A 13,689-nucleotide genomic window follows, 5' to 3' on the forward strand; every position below is an offset into this window, starting at 1 on the left:
TCGGTGACCTTCTGGCCCCAAAGGAGAGCCAGTGTGCACACTCCCTCAGATGAAGATGGACTGTCTTGGAAGAGGAAGGGTGAACTTGTGCTTTTCCCTGCTCTGCCACAGACTTCTTGGGTGACATTGTGCAAATCAGTTCCATTCTGTGCCTCAGCTGCTCCCCTCACCATCCAAATGGGGATGGTGCTTCCTCTGTCTGCCTCTAGATGGTCAGCTGTGCAGAGCAGCAGCTGTCTCTCGCTGTATATACGGCATCAGTAGTATATACCTCATTAGCATTCATCACCATGTATTTTTTGACAGCTTTCCATGCCCCATTTAGGGCTTATGTCCCACCCTCCATCCCCATTGGTACTGAAGTTTGGCACCATTGGCCATTTTGAAATTTTTTTTGTTTGTATGGGGGGAGTGTTGTGTGCTTGTGCTTTGATACATTTAGAGAAAAAGGTTGAAAAAATAGAGAGAGAGAGTTTAAAGATTAAAAAGAAAGTTTGGGTAAGGTTTAGAGGAAAAAAGGAAAGAAAGGTTATTTGGTGAGGTTGAGTAAGGAGAGATGATTTTAAAGGCCTAGTTTGGCATGTTATTAAAGAATAGAAAATTTTGAAATAAATGTAAAAGGTTTATTAAATATAAGGGTAGGTTAAGAAAAGAGCATTTAAAAAGAGTTAAATAAAAAAGAAAACTAGATTTAAAAAGAACACACATGGCCAAAAAAGGAAATTTACTAAGGCAGAGCCTGTTTCGTAAGCACATGGTAAAAACAATAAAGGCAGGTTAAGAAAAACACAATTAAACTATTAAATACCAGGGTAGGTTAAGAAAAGACCATTTAAAAAGAGTTAAATAAAAGAGAAACATATAAAGAGAGGTGAAAAGTGAGAACAGGCAAGAAAAGGGAAAAGAAAAGGGCAACGATAGACAGCACATGGTTGAATCAGAGAGAGGGAACTTTTATCCTTCCAATCTTCCTGCCGAATGAACCAACTTCCCAGGGTTAGAGCCCCTCAGACTTGTTATCACCGTTTTTGAATCAGATCAATCAGATGTCATTCTACAGCAGTGTCCTAGAACTAATTTTCCTGAATCAATCCTATAGTCCCAAAATTTTAAACAAGACCCAGCTCCCTTCTCTCACCTTCCACCCCCCCCTTAACTGCCTTATTTTTATCTAAAAAAACCCCAGACCCCAAGCATTTTTCTCCACTATGTAGCCCTTTTATATAGGGGCTTTAATATAAGTTAAAACCATAAGATTTTAGTAACAAACAATTTTTAAAAGTTTCCCCCTATGTTTTAGACTAACATGGGTTATTTTTTAGTAAAAACAACTTGAAGCAACATGCTTTTTCAGCAAAAACAGCCTTTGTAAGCCAGTGGATCAGAGAGAAGATTGCTTGTTCCCCCTCTTAACAAATAGAGGTGAAAGTTATATTGAGTCTTGTAAAGGAATAAACACTTTAAAAGACAAGCCTATCTGAAGACACAGCCCTTCATTTAGCACTTTTGCAAATGTGTTTCAATAAAAAACTAGCATGCAGAAACATTCCGGAGTTAAAAACACAGAGAACTTGTTTATAAAAGTAAATTATAGTGATAAAAAAGTTTTTTCTTATGTTTTAGAGTAACGGTAATTTTTAAATAAGGATAATTTGAAGTAGAATGCTTTATCAGCAAAGCCATTGTTTGCAAAAACATCGTCTGTGAGTCAATGGATCAGAAAGAAGAAGGCTGCTTCTTCGCCTGCTTTTCAACAAATACAAGTGAAAGTTATATTAAGTTTTGTAAAGGAATAATCACTTGAGAAGACAAACCTATAAAGAAACAGCCCTTTATTTTAGCACTTTTGCATGTGTTGTAATAAAAAATGAGCATGCAGAAATAGCTCAGGTTTAAACAAAACACAAGAAAAAATTAACTTATGTAAAAAAGTTAGCTGTTTTTACCAGAGATAAGGAGTCCCCCACACAAACACACTTTTCTACCCCCCTTTCTTCTTTTGTTCTTCTTTTCTTCTTTAAATCTAAACCAAGGACTAACACATTTTAAAAAATCCCACAGCCACAGAGATCAGGCCCTGGGGGGTAAGAAAGCTTTCCTGAGTTTTAGGGGGAATGTTGATAACTCTTTTAGTGAAATAGTTTTGTAAGCAGACATTCTGTGTTCGTTGTTATGCTTTAGCATGGGCAAGTGTTTGTCATTCGGAAGCACTTTCCCACTGTATGAGGTATTATCTCCCCCATCCTACGGTCTATCAGAAATATTAACAAAAACAAACTTAAAGATACTTTGTAGCAATGCCTGCAAAGCAACAATTGCATTTTTGTTGAACATTATCTTGTCTAAGCCCCTAGAAAATATATTTTTGTTTTTTTTATCAAACACTTATGCAAACTGTAACCCTAGATAATGTACAGAATTAAATAATTTGAAACAGTAGATGAGAGACCTGAGACATTGCTGAAATCAAAGGGGTCATGATTAAGTCCTAATGCAGAGGGCCTGCAGGGGAAATGAAAAGGTACAGCCGAAGCGGAAGACAGTATGATTTAAGAGGGGTTCTGGGGCTACTTTGCAATGGTCCAGATGCCCCAACAGCCTATATCCCTCATACACAAGCGCTAGGGCTGGGTGGGCCTTTGTTAGCGGAACAGGCCGCTCATATACCTCTTCTTGTTGTTGACAAACTGTAACAAAACTTCACATATACTACAGGGGCAACCTACTGCTCTTTTGACAAACCCTACACCCCTTGCACTCCATAAACACGCTTCTCATCGTTATTTTCAACTGACATTGTATCTTACAACCCACCGTTTTGTTCCCCAAACACGCTCTGTTAGTGTTTTTTCTTAGCAAGATTTTGTAATTTGCTGAACGATGAAGACATTCAACATTTCTCATTAAACGTTTATCTGTTGGTTTGATGATTTCATCTAAAATGCTATTTGGGTCCTCGGCCTCTGTCACTTTGTCCACCAATTCTGCCCCTAGAGCTAAATGTTCCTGGGTTAAACAGAGGCACTACAGTGTATATCCCAATGTGATGATATTTAACATACTCTTCATACACAAACTACTGCTAATTTCTTTAATTTTACAGTTCACATAATCTACTTTTATAAATAGGTTCTCTGTGTTTTTAACCCAGGGCTGTTTTTGCATGCTAGTTTTCTATTGAAACACATATGCAAATGGGCTAAATGAAGGGATGTGTCTTTTCAAGTGTTTATATCCTTATAACCCTTAATATAACTTTCACCTCTATTTGTTAAAAAGTGGGGAAACAAGCAATCTTCTTCTCTCTGATCCACTGACTCACAGATGCTGTTTTTGCTGCAGCTTCAAATTGTCCTCACTAAAAGCACAGGGAAAAGCTTTTAAAAACTTTTTGTTAGTAAGGGTTTGTGGGTTTAACCCTGGGCTATTTCTGCATGCTCATTTTTTATTACAACACATGCAAAAGTGCTAAAATAAAAGGCTGTTTCTTTATATAAGTTTGTCTTTTCAAATGATTATTCCTTTACAAAACTTAATATAATTAATTCAGGAAAATTAATTCTAGGACACTGCTGTAGAATGACATCTGATTGATCTGATTCAAAGACGGTGATAACAAGTCTGAGGGGCTCTCACCCTGGGAAGTTGGTTCATTCGGCAGAAAGACTGGAAGGATAAACGTTTTCTCTCTCTGATTCAACCACGTGCTGTCTATCTTTACCCTTTGCAAAGGGGCTTTCTTTTCCCTTTTCTTGCCCTGTTCTCTCTCTTTACCTCTCTTTATATGTTTCTCTTTTATTTAATTGTTTTTTAAAATGCTCTTTTCTTAACCTACCCTGGTATTTAATAGTTTAAATGTTTTTCTATTCACTTTTTAACCATGTGCTTACTAAACAGGCTTTGCCTTAATAAATTCCCTTTTTAAACCTAGTTTTCAATATTATTTAATGTTTTGAAATGCTCATTTCTTAACCTACCATGATATTTCATAGTTTAAATGTGTTTTTCTTAGCCAGCCTTTATAGTTTTTACCATGTGCATACTAAATAGGCTCTGCCTTAGTAAATTTCCTTTTTTGGTCATGTGTGTTCTTTTTAAACCTAGTTTTCTTTTTTCTTTAACTCTTTTTAAATGCTCTTTTCTTAACCTACCCTTATGTTTAAGGGGGGAAGGAGGGGGGTGTTGTGTATTTGGTTGTCATGGGTTTTGTTACTATGGCAACTGAGTTAGACTATTAAGGGATAGCTCAGCCGGTTTCAACCGGCTGAGTGAGCTCTCTGTATCTGTAAATAAAATGGAGGTTTTGGTTAGCTGCCTGCTCTCTGGCCTCAAGTGATTGCTTCCTACACCGGCTGCCCCAAGGATATAACACTGGCGATGAGGGTGGGATCCTGGTGCTGCTCCAGTAACAGAAGGAAGTAGAAGTCAAGGTAAAGACCAAACAAAGAAAAAAAGCTGCTTGTTTGCACTGACTGTGAAAGTGAAACTAAAAATCATGGCTACTCTGACCAGGCCCCTGGAGCCTTTTGATGAGAATACAGAGCAGTGGCATGTGTATACTGAGTGTTTTGAGCTTTTTGGTATTGCAAATGACATTACAGAAGCGAAGAAGGTGCCAATATTCTTAACTGTTGTAGGGGCTAAAACCTACTCTCTGCTATGCAGCTTACTACACCCTGTTAAGCCTGAGACTAAATCTTACAGTGACATTGTGGAAATCCTGGGGTCTCATTTCTCCCCAAAACCACTGGTAATTGCTGAAAGATATAGGTGGGGGAAGGATAGCTCAGTGGTTTTAGCATTGGCCTGCTAAACCCAGGGTTGAGAGTACAATCTCTGAGGGGGCCATTTAGGGAACTGGGGCAAAAATCTGTCTGGGGATTAGTCCTGCTTTGAGCAGGGAATTGGACTAGATGACCTCTTGAGATCCTTTCCCTCCCTGATATTCTATGATTCTACACCTTTTACATTTATTTAATAACATACCAAACTAGGCCTTTAAAATCATCTCTCCTTACTCAACCTCACCAAATAACCTTTCTTTCCTCTTTTCCTTACCCAAACTTTCTTTTTAATCTTTAAACTCTCTCACTCTATTATTTCAACCTTTTCTCTAAATGTATCATATCACAAGCACACAACACTTCCGCTATGCAAACATAATTTTTTTTCAAAATGGCCAATGGTGCCAAACTTAGGCACCAACGGGGATGGAGAGAGGCACATAAGCCCTAAATGGGGCGTGGAAACCTATCAAAATACATGGTGATGAATGCTATTGAGGTATATACTACTGGCATCTATCACAAAGGGTCAGGGGGCAGATTTCAAAAGAGGCCATTGTAATAGCAATAGCAATCATGCAAGAAGCAGGAGAGGAAGGGAATTCTGGCAGGAAGGTATTTTGACAGCAGTCCAACAAAGTTTGTGAGGCAAACAGCTGACACAGGAAACAGATGTCTATCACATCAGTGGAAGATCAGTTTAAGCAGTTTGAAAGGGGTTTTGGCTTCCACCCAGGAAATGGAGGTCTTAACCTTTGCTGAGCTTTACTGCAGACATCCAGGAAAGCTGTTCTAGATCAAAGGAAGATAGTGTCTTTGCAATACATAGGGCCCTTACCTATTATAAGTCCAGCTGTGGGAAATTACAATATACCAGGACAAGATTGAGTAAGCAGACCTTTTTCTTTCTGCCTTTTGTTGCTGCAGTCTGTGTTGTTTGATATTTAATTCCAGCCCTTTATGCAGCTGAATATTTTTATATGATATAATAGAAGCTCTTTTTCTTTACCATAGTGAGCTCTTTAAATGGGTGTGTGTGTGGTTTGAAGTGAAGATAACAGTCAGATTTTCTCCTGTTACTGAAAGACAGAAGAAATAAGGCAACTGCAAAAAGTACAAATGTCACTGTTGTTAAAAAAAGAAGTGGTTGTATCAAATGAAATAGTTGAATGCCATCTGCTTGTTGTATGGCTCAAGAAACTTCCCGATCCTCTTTTTTCTTTTCATTATGACACTGTGTAACTGAGCTTTTCGTGGAATATCACAGCAGGCATTGATGCTACTCAGTGTTGAAATAGAAATATGCATTCTTTTTTTAGGGGGCAATTGTAGTTTTTGCCCTGAACATGCAATGTCCTTGGGGCCTAGTGGTTTGATCTCCACTGAAAATGTTATGAAAGATTTTTATACAATTACAACTCTGTGCTTCTGTGTTATCCTGTGTATGTAGAATCTCTTGTTTATTTAAATTTTGGTCTTATGCAGACTCCACACCAAGTGCTGGGACCCTGGCCCTGTGTAAAAGGAACAAGTAGCATAGGGCCTGGGTCACTTGCTGGGATAATTTGGGTATATCTCACTGAAACAATTCCCTGCCAATGCAGGCGCCTGGGCTTTGGTGCACCTCAGTCCCTCCTGTTCTGTGCTTGTGGCACAGAAGAGTTGACTCTTGTGAGGGCTGTAATACTTTAGTTTAATCCAGGCTATTGGGCTCAACTTGGGGTAACTGGGTGCAGATTAGTGGCCTGTGATAGGCAAAAGGTCAGACTGGATGATCGGGTGGTCAGTCTGGCCTTGAACTCTGCGACAATAGGGGAGATGCAAAGTAAGTCAGCAGAAGCAGCAGCACTCCTTCTTCCCACCCTAGCATGCAGCATTTGATCAGCCATGTGATCAATACAGTTTAAACTCCCACCCCAATTGTGCTTTTCCTTTCCCACTAGACAAAATCCCTCCCTCTGCTCTCCCCCAGTTGCTGCTCAGAGATGGGATAGAGCTGAGTGGTATGGAAATGCCAGCGTTTTTCCATCCCAAAGCAGGACAAGAAGCTAAAATTTGTCATGGAATTTGTCTGAAAAATTTCTGTTTTGGAAATAGCAAAACCCTTCATTTCACTGTTAAAGTGCATTTTCATATGGAACAGCAAGAGAGTTGGGGTTGGGAAGCCTGAAGCCCCCATGCTCTGTATTGGATGGGTTCCCTGGCTGAACTATATCTCCCATGGTGCACCACACAGCTTGGGCAGAGGGGAGTCTGCATTGCATCATGGGAGTTGTAATCCAGCCCGGGGAGCCTGGCCCATAGGGAAAAGTGGGGGCCCAAACTACAACCTCCATGAAGCGTCATAGCAAAATGTAATTTAATATTGAACTGACTCAACATGAAATGTTGAGTCAGTTCAATAAATCAAAATATTCCAAATTGGGTCAAAGTAACCCAAAATTAAATGTTTTGTTTCAATTTTCCTGACTGAAAATTGAAAACTTTCAGTGCAACTATAATTCACATGGGAAAACTACAATTTCTATCAAATTGATGTTATCTTGTAAAAAGTCATTGGCAGAAAACTCCCAACTGGCTCTAGTAGTGGCGTTAGCAGTATGCCCATTAGCTCAGCAAATTCAGGGTATTTTGGTCCTGGTTGGTCAGGACAGGGTCCTTAAAGTGAAAGTGGAGTGGGATGTACAATGAAGGGGATGGAGTGCAAAGATCTCTGCTGATTGTAACTGATGGCTGGGGGTAGGGAGAAAGGTTCCAAGCATTTATACCTCAGGAACTTAAACCCTACCTGGAAATCAATAGGCAGCCCCTGCAGATCCCAGAGCACTGGTAACATATGCTGTGACCAGGAGGCACTGCTTAACAAGCTATACATGCGCATGGATTTCAATGTATGGGTGTGTACTCACAAGTACAGCTCTGACTGATAATTAGGGGGAAACACTCCTTGTTTAAGCCATATGTGATGCAGAGGGGGCTTTTGCCATAAATGTTACCCAGAAACAACCCCTCCTCCAGTATAAGCGCCTACTCTTTGAGAATATGGGGCAGAAGTCTCTCTGAAGTCTGCTGTCTCGCAGTCATATGTGGGACTCAAAAGTTCAGTGTATAAACACATATTAGCCTTTGACATCTAGGCAGGATTTTCCTGCATACTGTGCTTAATTTCAGAGTCCCCCAATATCATTAGCGGGATCGAAAAGCTCTCTGCTCCTTCGTCTGCGTCTCCCACTGCTCTCCTTTTCCTCCAAATGTTCTCAAGATTGTCCCTCAGGCTTCCCTAAACTTTCTGAGCGTTGGCTCCTCCCTAGTAAATTCTGCACAAACGTAATCCTGTCTCTGTGACTTCAGAGAACCTGGCAATAATAGGTAAGAATCATAGAATCATAGAATATCAGGGTTGGAAGGGACCTCTGGAGGTCATCTAGTCCAACCCCCTGCTCAAAGCAGGACCAAACCCAACTAAATCATCCCAGCCAGGGCTTTGTCAAGCCTGACCTTAAAAACCTCTAAGGAAGGAGATTCCACCACCTCCCTAGGTAACCCATTCCAGTGCTTCACCACCCTCCTATGAAAAAGTTTTTCCTAATATCCAACCTAAACCTTCCCCACTGCAACTTGAGACCATTACTCCTTGTTCTGTCATCTGCTACCACTGAGAACAGTCTAGATCCATCCTCTTTGGAACCCGTTTCAGGTAGTTGAAAGCAGCTATCAAATCCCTCCTCATTCTTCTCTTCTGCAGACTAAACAATCCCAGTTCCCTCAGCCTCTCTTCGTAGGTCATGTGCTCCAGCCCCCTAATCATTTTTGTTGCCCTCCGCTGGACTCTTTCCAATTTGTCCACATCCTTCTTGTAGTGTGGGGCCCAAAACTGGACACAGTTCTCCAGATGAGGCCTCACCAATGTTGAATAGAGGGGAATGATCACATCCCTCGATCTGCTGGCAATACCCCTACTTATACAGCCTAAAATGTCATTAGCTTTCTTGGAAACACTGTTGACTCATATCCAGCTTCTCGTCCACCGTAACCCCTAGGTCCTTTTCTGCAGAACTGCTTCCTAGCCATTCGGACCCTAGTCTGTAGCAGTGCATGGGATTCTTCCATCCTAAGTGCAGGACTCTGCACTTGTCCTTATTGAACCTCATCAGGTTTTTTTTGTCCCAGTCCTCTAATTTGTCTAGGTCCCTCTGTATCCTATCCCTACCCTCCAGCGTATCTACTACTCCTCCCAGTTTGGTGTCACCTTCAAGATAAAGAAGGAGCATAGGGTGACCAAAGTGTGGCCTGAAGAGTCCTGCGATGCAACCCAAGGCCGCTCTTTCTTTTATAATGAAGGACAGCACCCTGAGACTACATGCTTCAACTCCCTCATGAGCTGAGTGGATAAAGGAGTAACATATGGTGGCACCTGGATTCCCCAGCCATTTAGAGTCAGGGCATCTGAGAGCACCTCCTTTTTATAGGAATGCGAAGAGGCCTTTTGACTCCTGCACATGGCCATGCAGCCCTCCCTTCGGCACTGAATGCAGGCTAGGTCCCTGTCTAGAATTAATGCACACACATGCCACATTGCATGTCAGTTAAGGTTAGTCAAATGCACAGGGTATCCAACAAAGCCACCAAAGCAAGGCAAAGAAATGTTAAAGCAATCAGCAGCACATACCCTTTGCTCCTCCAGCCAGAGACGCTAACAGCTAGCACCATACAGCAGAGATGATGCACCATATGGCAGATCCTCAGCTGCCGTAAATTGTTGTAGCTCCCTTGAAGTCTCAGTGGAGCTTTGGGCAGTTTGCATCAAGAGGATCTGCCCCAGTTGCTTTAACTCTGCCCTGCTAGGGCTGCCAGACTTTCAGCACCCCATTCCTGAATTCCACCACCCACACCACCACAGACAGATCAAACTTCTGCACAGTTCTGTGAAACTCCACATACTCAGGTTTGGGGGGTTGTCTCTACTGCAGTCCTTCCACTGTCCTGTTGTACACCAGAGGGGTTCTTTCCAGGTCATTGCACCTGCCTGATGCGGTATCTTTGCCAAATCTGTGTTTTTAGTTTTTGTAAAGCCCCAGTCCCCTGTCAGGAACCTGACAACTTTGTGTTTAGTTTAAAGCCCAAATAACAGCTGATTATGAACGTAAAAGACTGACTGATGCAGGTTAAATATTAGCTTTTTAATTCACAATCAATTAAAATCAAATTGAGATCTGTTAGGCTGTGGATTAGTCTGCCAAGGGAAACGGTGAGGCCTCATTGCTTGAGACATTCAAAACTAGGATGGACAAAACACTGACAGTGTAGGAAACAATCCTGCTCTGCCAAAGGGTAGACTGGATGATGGCAGAGGTGTTATCCATCTCCAGCTCCTGTGACTCTAAAATTGAAGTCATTAAGCAAATTCCCCCCTATGGGAGACGACAACAGAAATATTACTCAGGAAAGCAAAGATTTCTCTGGTTTAAAATCTAGAAGCACCTACGCGATTGTTTTCAATTTTGCCAAACGGAAAATGCAGTTGTTTTCACATACCAGCAGTTATCCTTTTCTGATAGTTTTCAGGAATAAGAAGTCTCTTGACCTGAAATTATACTGTCATGGTAGCACCACACAGTTCAGATAGTGGGTAGCTTACTGTTTCACAGCCAATTATTCTAACATCAGTGGGGTATCAGCCAATTAATGCAGTGGATGTTAAGCGCAGTCCCTCCCTGGAGCGAAGTGTGGCTGTTGGATCTATAGAAGGGAGAAGACAGATGATCTTATCTGTTGGAAGTGAAGGGGTTGTAAAACTCCCTCCCTGCCATCCCACACATCTTCCAAGCTAGCACCCAGATTACAGTAAAGGCAGGGAGTCGGGTACTTTGCTGCAGACTGCTCTGTCGGGCCTGGTCTTTCCTAGAACCCGCTCCAGAGGGCAGTCTTTGCCTTGCATTCATTCGTCATCCCCGAACAACACATGGGCTTTATTAACACAGAATAGGCATGTTTGTCACCGAAGTGCAAATGTCATTTTAGCACTTCACTGGTCACAACACCCTTTCTGGCCTTTATACGAAATGACATATTCCTGTGTTCTTTGTCTCCAACATATGCTGCAGTAGGAGCTGAGCATTTATTATGTTTTATAAGGTTGGCTGGAAGACACCGAGTGCTGTAGGCAGAATATTTCAGAGCAAGGATTAGGCTGTAGCATAGCTTGGGAGTTGGGGATACAGTATGGCAAAGAAAGATCGGTCTTGTTTCAGTGTTGGGTTCCCACAACCCGTTTCTTTGGCCTGAGCCACAACTCTCAAGTGAGGGTGGCACTGCTCTCTGAAAACTGATGTTCTGGGTTCTCCTCTGCAGCACAAGCACCTTCCTGAACCTGCCACCATCCAGACCCTCCGTGCTTGTGTTCTGAGGGGCAGAGATGCTTCTTGAGGCTGCTCTGTAGCACAGCGATGGGCTGTGCCAGGGATAGATTTGAGCCAGGGATAGATTTGAGCCAGGAGCCTGTGACAGCTGAGGGAAGGAAGGTTAGAATAGGTCTATGGCCTATTACAAGGCCGCTCCCTCAAAAGGCAATAGCGCCAACAAATGGCCAAGTCCTGTCTGCCTCTTCAAGATGCGGAAACTTGCTTTTAATTCCAATTCCAGCTGGAGCCCACGGTGCCAGCAATACAAATGCTGCAGGGGTATGCGCGAGCTGTCTGCTCTGCTTCCATCCCCACTGCCTGCACTGAAGCTCCGTGCCAAGCGATTGTCCCCTGGTTCTGCACCCCAAAGCTGGAGCACTAAAACCTCCTAGCCAGGGGTGGCTCCAGGCCCCAGGAGCCGCGGGACCAGCAGACCCTCCGCAGGCACGTCTGTGGGAGGTCCACCGGAGCCGCGGGACCGGCGACCAGCAGAGCGCCCCCTGTGGCGTGCCGCCATGCTTGGGGCGGCGAAATTGCTAGAGCCACCCCTGCCCCTAGCGTTAGTGCCACAGTGAGGAGCAGCACCCGTTTCCAGTGGCAGGGTTTGGCTTTGGTTAGAGCATGGTAGAAACAAAATCCTTTGAGGAAATGTATTCGGCTGCTTTTTTTCCACAACACGTTTTCATGCTGTAATATTGTCATTTTAGCCTATAGGGGAGAATAGATACATCACAGCAGATGTCGGTGGGAGCAAGGCCATGGCCTAATATGCTAATGTCTGCCATAATATGCTAAAATATTCTTGGTCAGCATGTGACATGCCCTCCCCGCCACCTGTAGCCTGAGGAGGGAAACAGCACTGGGGCAATTAGTTTTTGAGCAGGTAGGATCAGTGCACTGGGCTGGGACTCAGGAGAAAGGGTGTCATTTCCAAAGAATTCTTGTGGGAGGAAAAGCTGGGTCTGCATAGAGAACTTTCTGTGATTATAGTACATCCTGCAAAGTCTGGGGGGAAGGGTGAGGTTACAAGTGGAAGACATCATGGAGCATGTAGACCTATGAAAAGTCAGGGGAGGGGGGAACGGTCCCCCATGTCTAATAGCAAATGACACCCTTCCCCAGGAGACCTAAGGTCTATTCCCAGCTTAGCTACAGGCCTGCTGGGTGACCTTCGCCAAGTCACTTTGCTGCTCTGTGCCTCAGTTTCCCCATCTGTAAAATGAGGGTAGCAATCCTGACCATTGTAAAACTCATAGAGACCTATTGATGAAAAGTACAATCTAACAGCTGGGTATTATAGGCCCTAGCCAAGATCCTGGACCACATGCACTGCACATGCACACAGTAAGACAGTCCCTGCCCTAGAGAACTTTCAGTCCAACTTGACAAATCAGAATGCTCATCCCCATTTTACAGACTGGTAACTGAGGCACAAAAGGTCACAGAAGGCGCCTGGGGTAGCCCTGGGAACTGAACCTTGTTTTTCTGCATCTCTGGCTTTGTCTAACTGTGTGTAGAGTACATACGCTGCATGCCCCCAGCACAGGTAGGGTATAAATAGCAGTGCAATGGTGGGTCACTGCTTAGGCAATCAGAGTAGAGACACAACACAACCTTACGGGGTACACCCTTCACTGCTCTGTACACGCTTGGGCAGCACCTCCCTGTTTTTAGCAGTGTGGTGTCCCCTGCCAGCCCCTTTCCCCGCAGCAGCCGTTTGTGTAGCAGAATACATGATGTGTAGATTTCCATAACCCTGTCATCATAGGCAGGCAGGGTTCTCAGAGGCCGTGTGCATACTTAGGGGGTGCAGGCCTGGGTCACAGTGGGCTTGCACTGGAGTGTGAAAGGCATAGGGCTAAGCAGACTGGGTCACTGTCTGACTAGTTTCATTCCCTATTGCAGGAGGCTGAGTAAGGGAGAGCTTTGGCTCACATGCCTGGGGTCCCTTCAGAATCAAGTGTGACAAAACTGGTGGTGTGCTTTGGAGACAAGCCCTTACCTCGGGGAAAAGTTTTTGCAGTCAGCTACGAGCTGACCTCCCCCAGATGAAAGCCACGGCTAAACTCCCACACAAGAGCCAAGGGGCACAGCCAGAAGGTGCAGAGAAGCAGAGTGAGGAGAGGAGAAGGAGGGAGAAAAGGGATGATTTAGAAGGAAGAGTTTCCCAAGTGGGGAATGTGTTCTGCAGGCTATGGTGGAAGTGCCAGGGAAGGTAAAAGGGAGTTGTTGAGAGGGTATCCTGTGCCTACGCCTGTCCTTGGTTCAGCTGCTGGGACGGGATCATGGTCTGCTCCGAATGCTGCCAGACACAGCAGAAATCTCCAGCTTCTGTTCGTCAGGGCTCAGTCATTTCACAGGAGGCCATGCCAGGGGTGAGCGCTTTCTTTCAGGCCATAGGAGGGGGCATAGCTGATGGCTCAGGGACAGATGCTCTCACAAAGCCCAGGCCCTTCTTCCCAGACTGCAGGAGGTGAGATGGTTTTGGGTCTGGGAACCACTGC

At 43.7% G+C, this 13,689-nt stretch overlaps 1 long non-coding RNA gene across 1 annotated transcript in view; it reads left to right on the forward strand.

The window, feature by feature from the left end:
* Window positions 1-4,369: 4,369 nt before the first annotated feature.
* The window catches only part of LOC123370975, a 47,882-nt gene continuing 38,562 nt past the window's right edge, over window positions 4,370-13,689 (forward strand). The window contains exon 1 of the long non-coding RNA XR_006579676.1: window positions 4,370-4,430. This is a non-coding gene — a long non-coding RNA (uncharacterized LOC123370975). The remainder of the gene's footprint in view (window positions 4,431-13,689) is intronic.

Source organism: Mauremys mutica, chromosome 5 (genome assembly GCF_020497125.1).
Source record: "Mauremys mutica isolate MM-2020 ecotype Southern chromosome 5, ASM2049712v1, whole genome shotgun sequence".
NCBI lineage: Eukaryota > Metazoa > Chordata > Testudines > Geoemydidae > Mauremys > Mauremys mutica.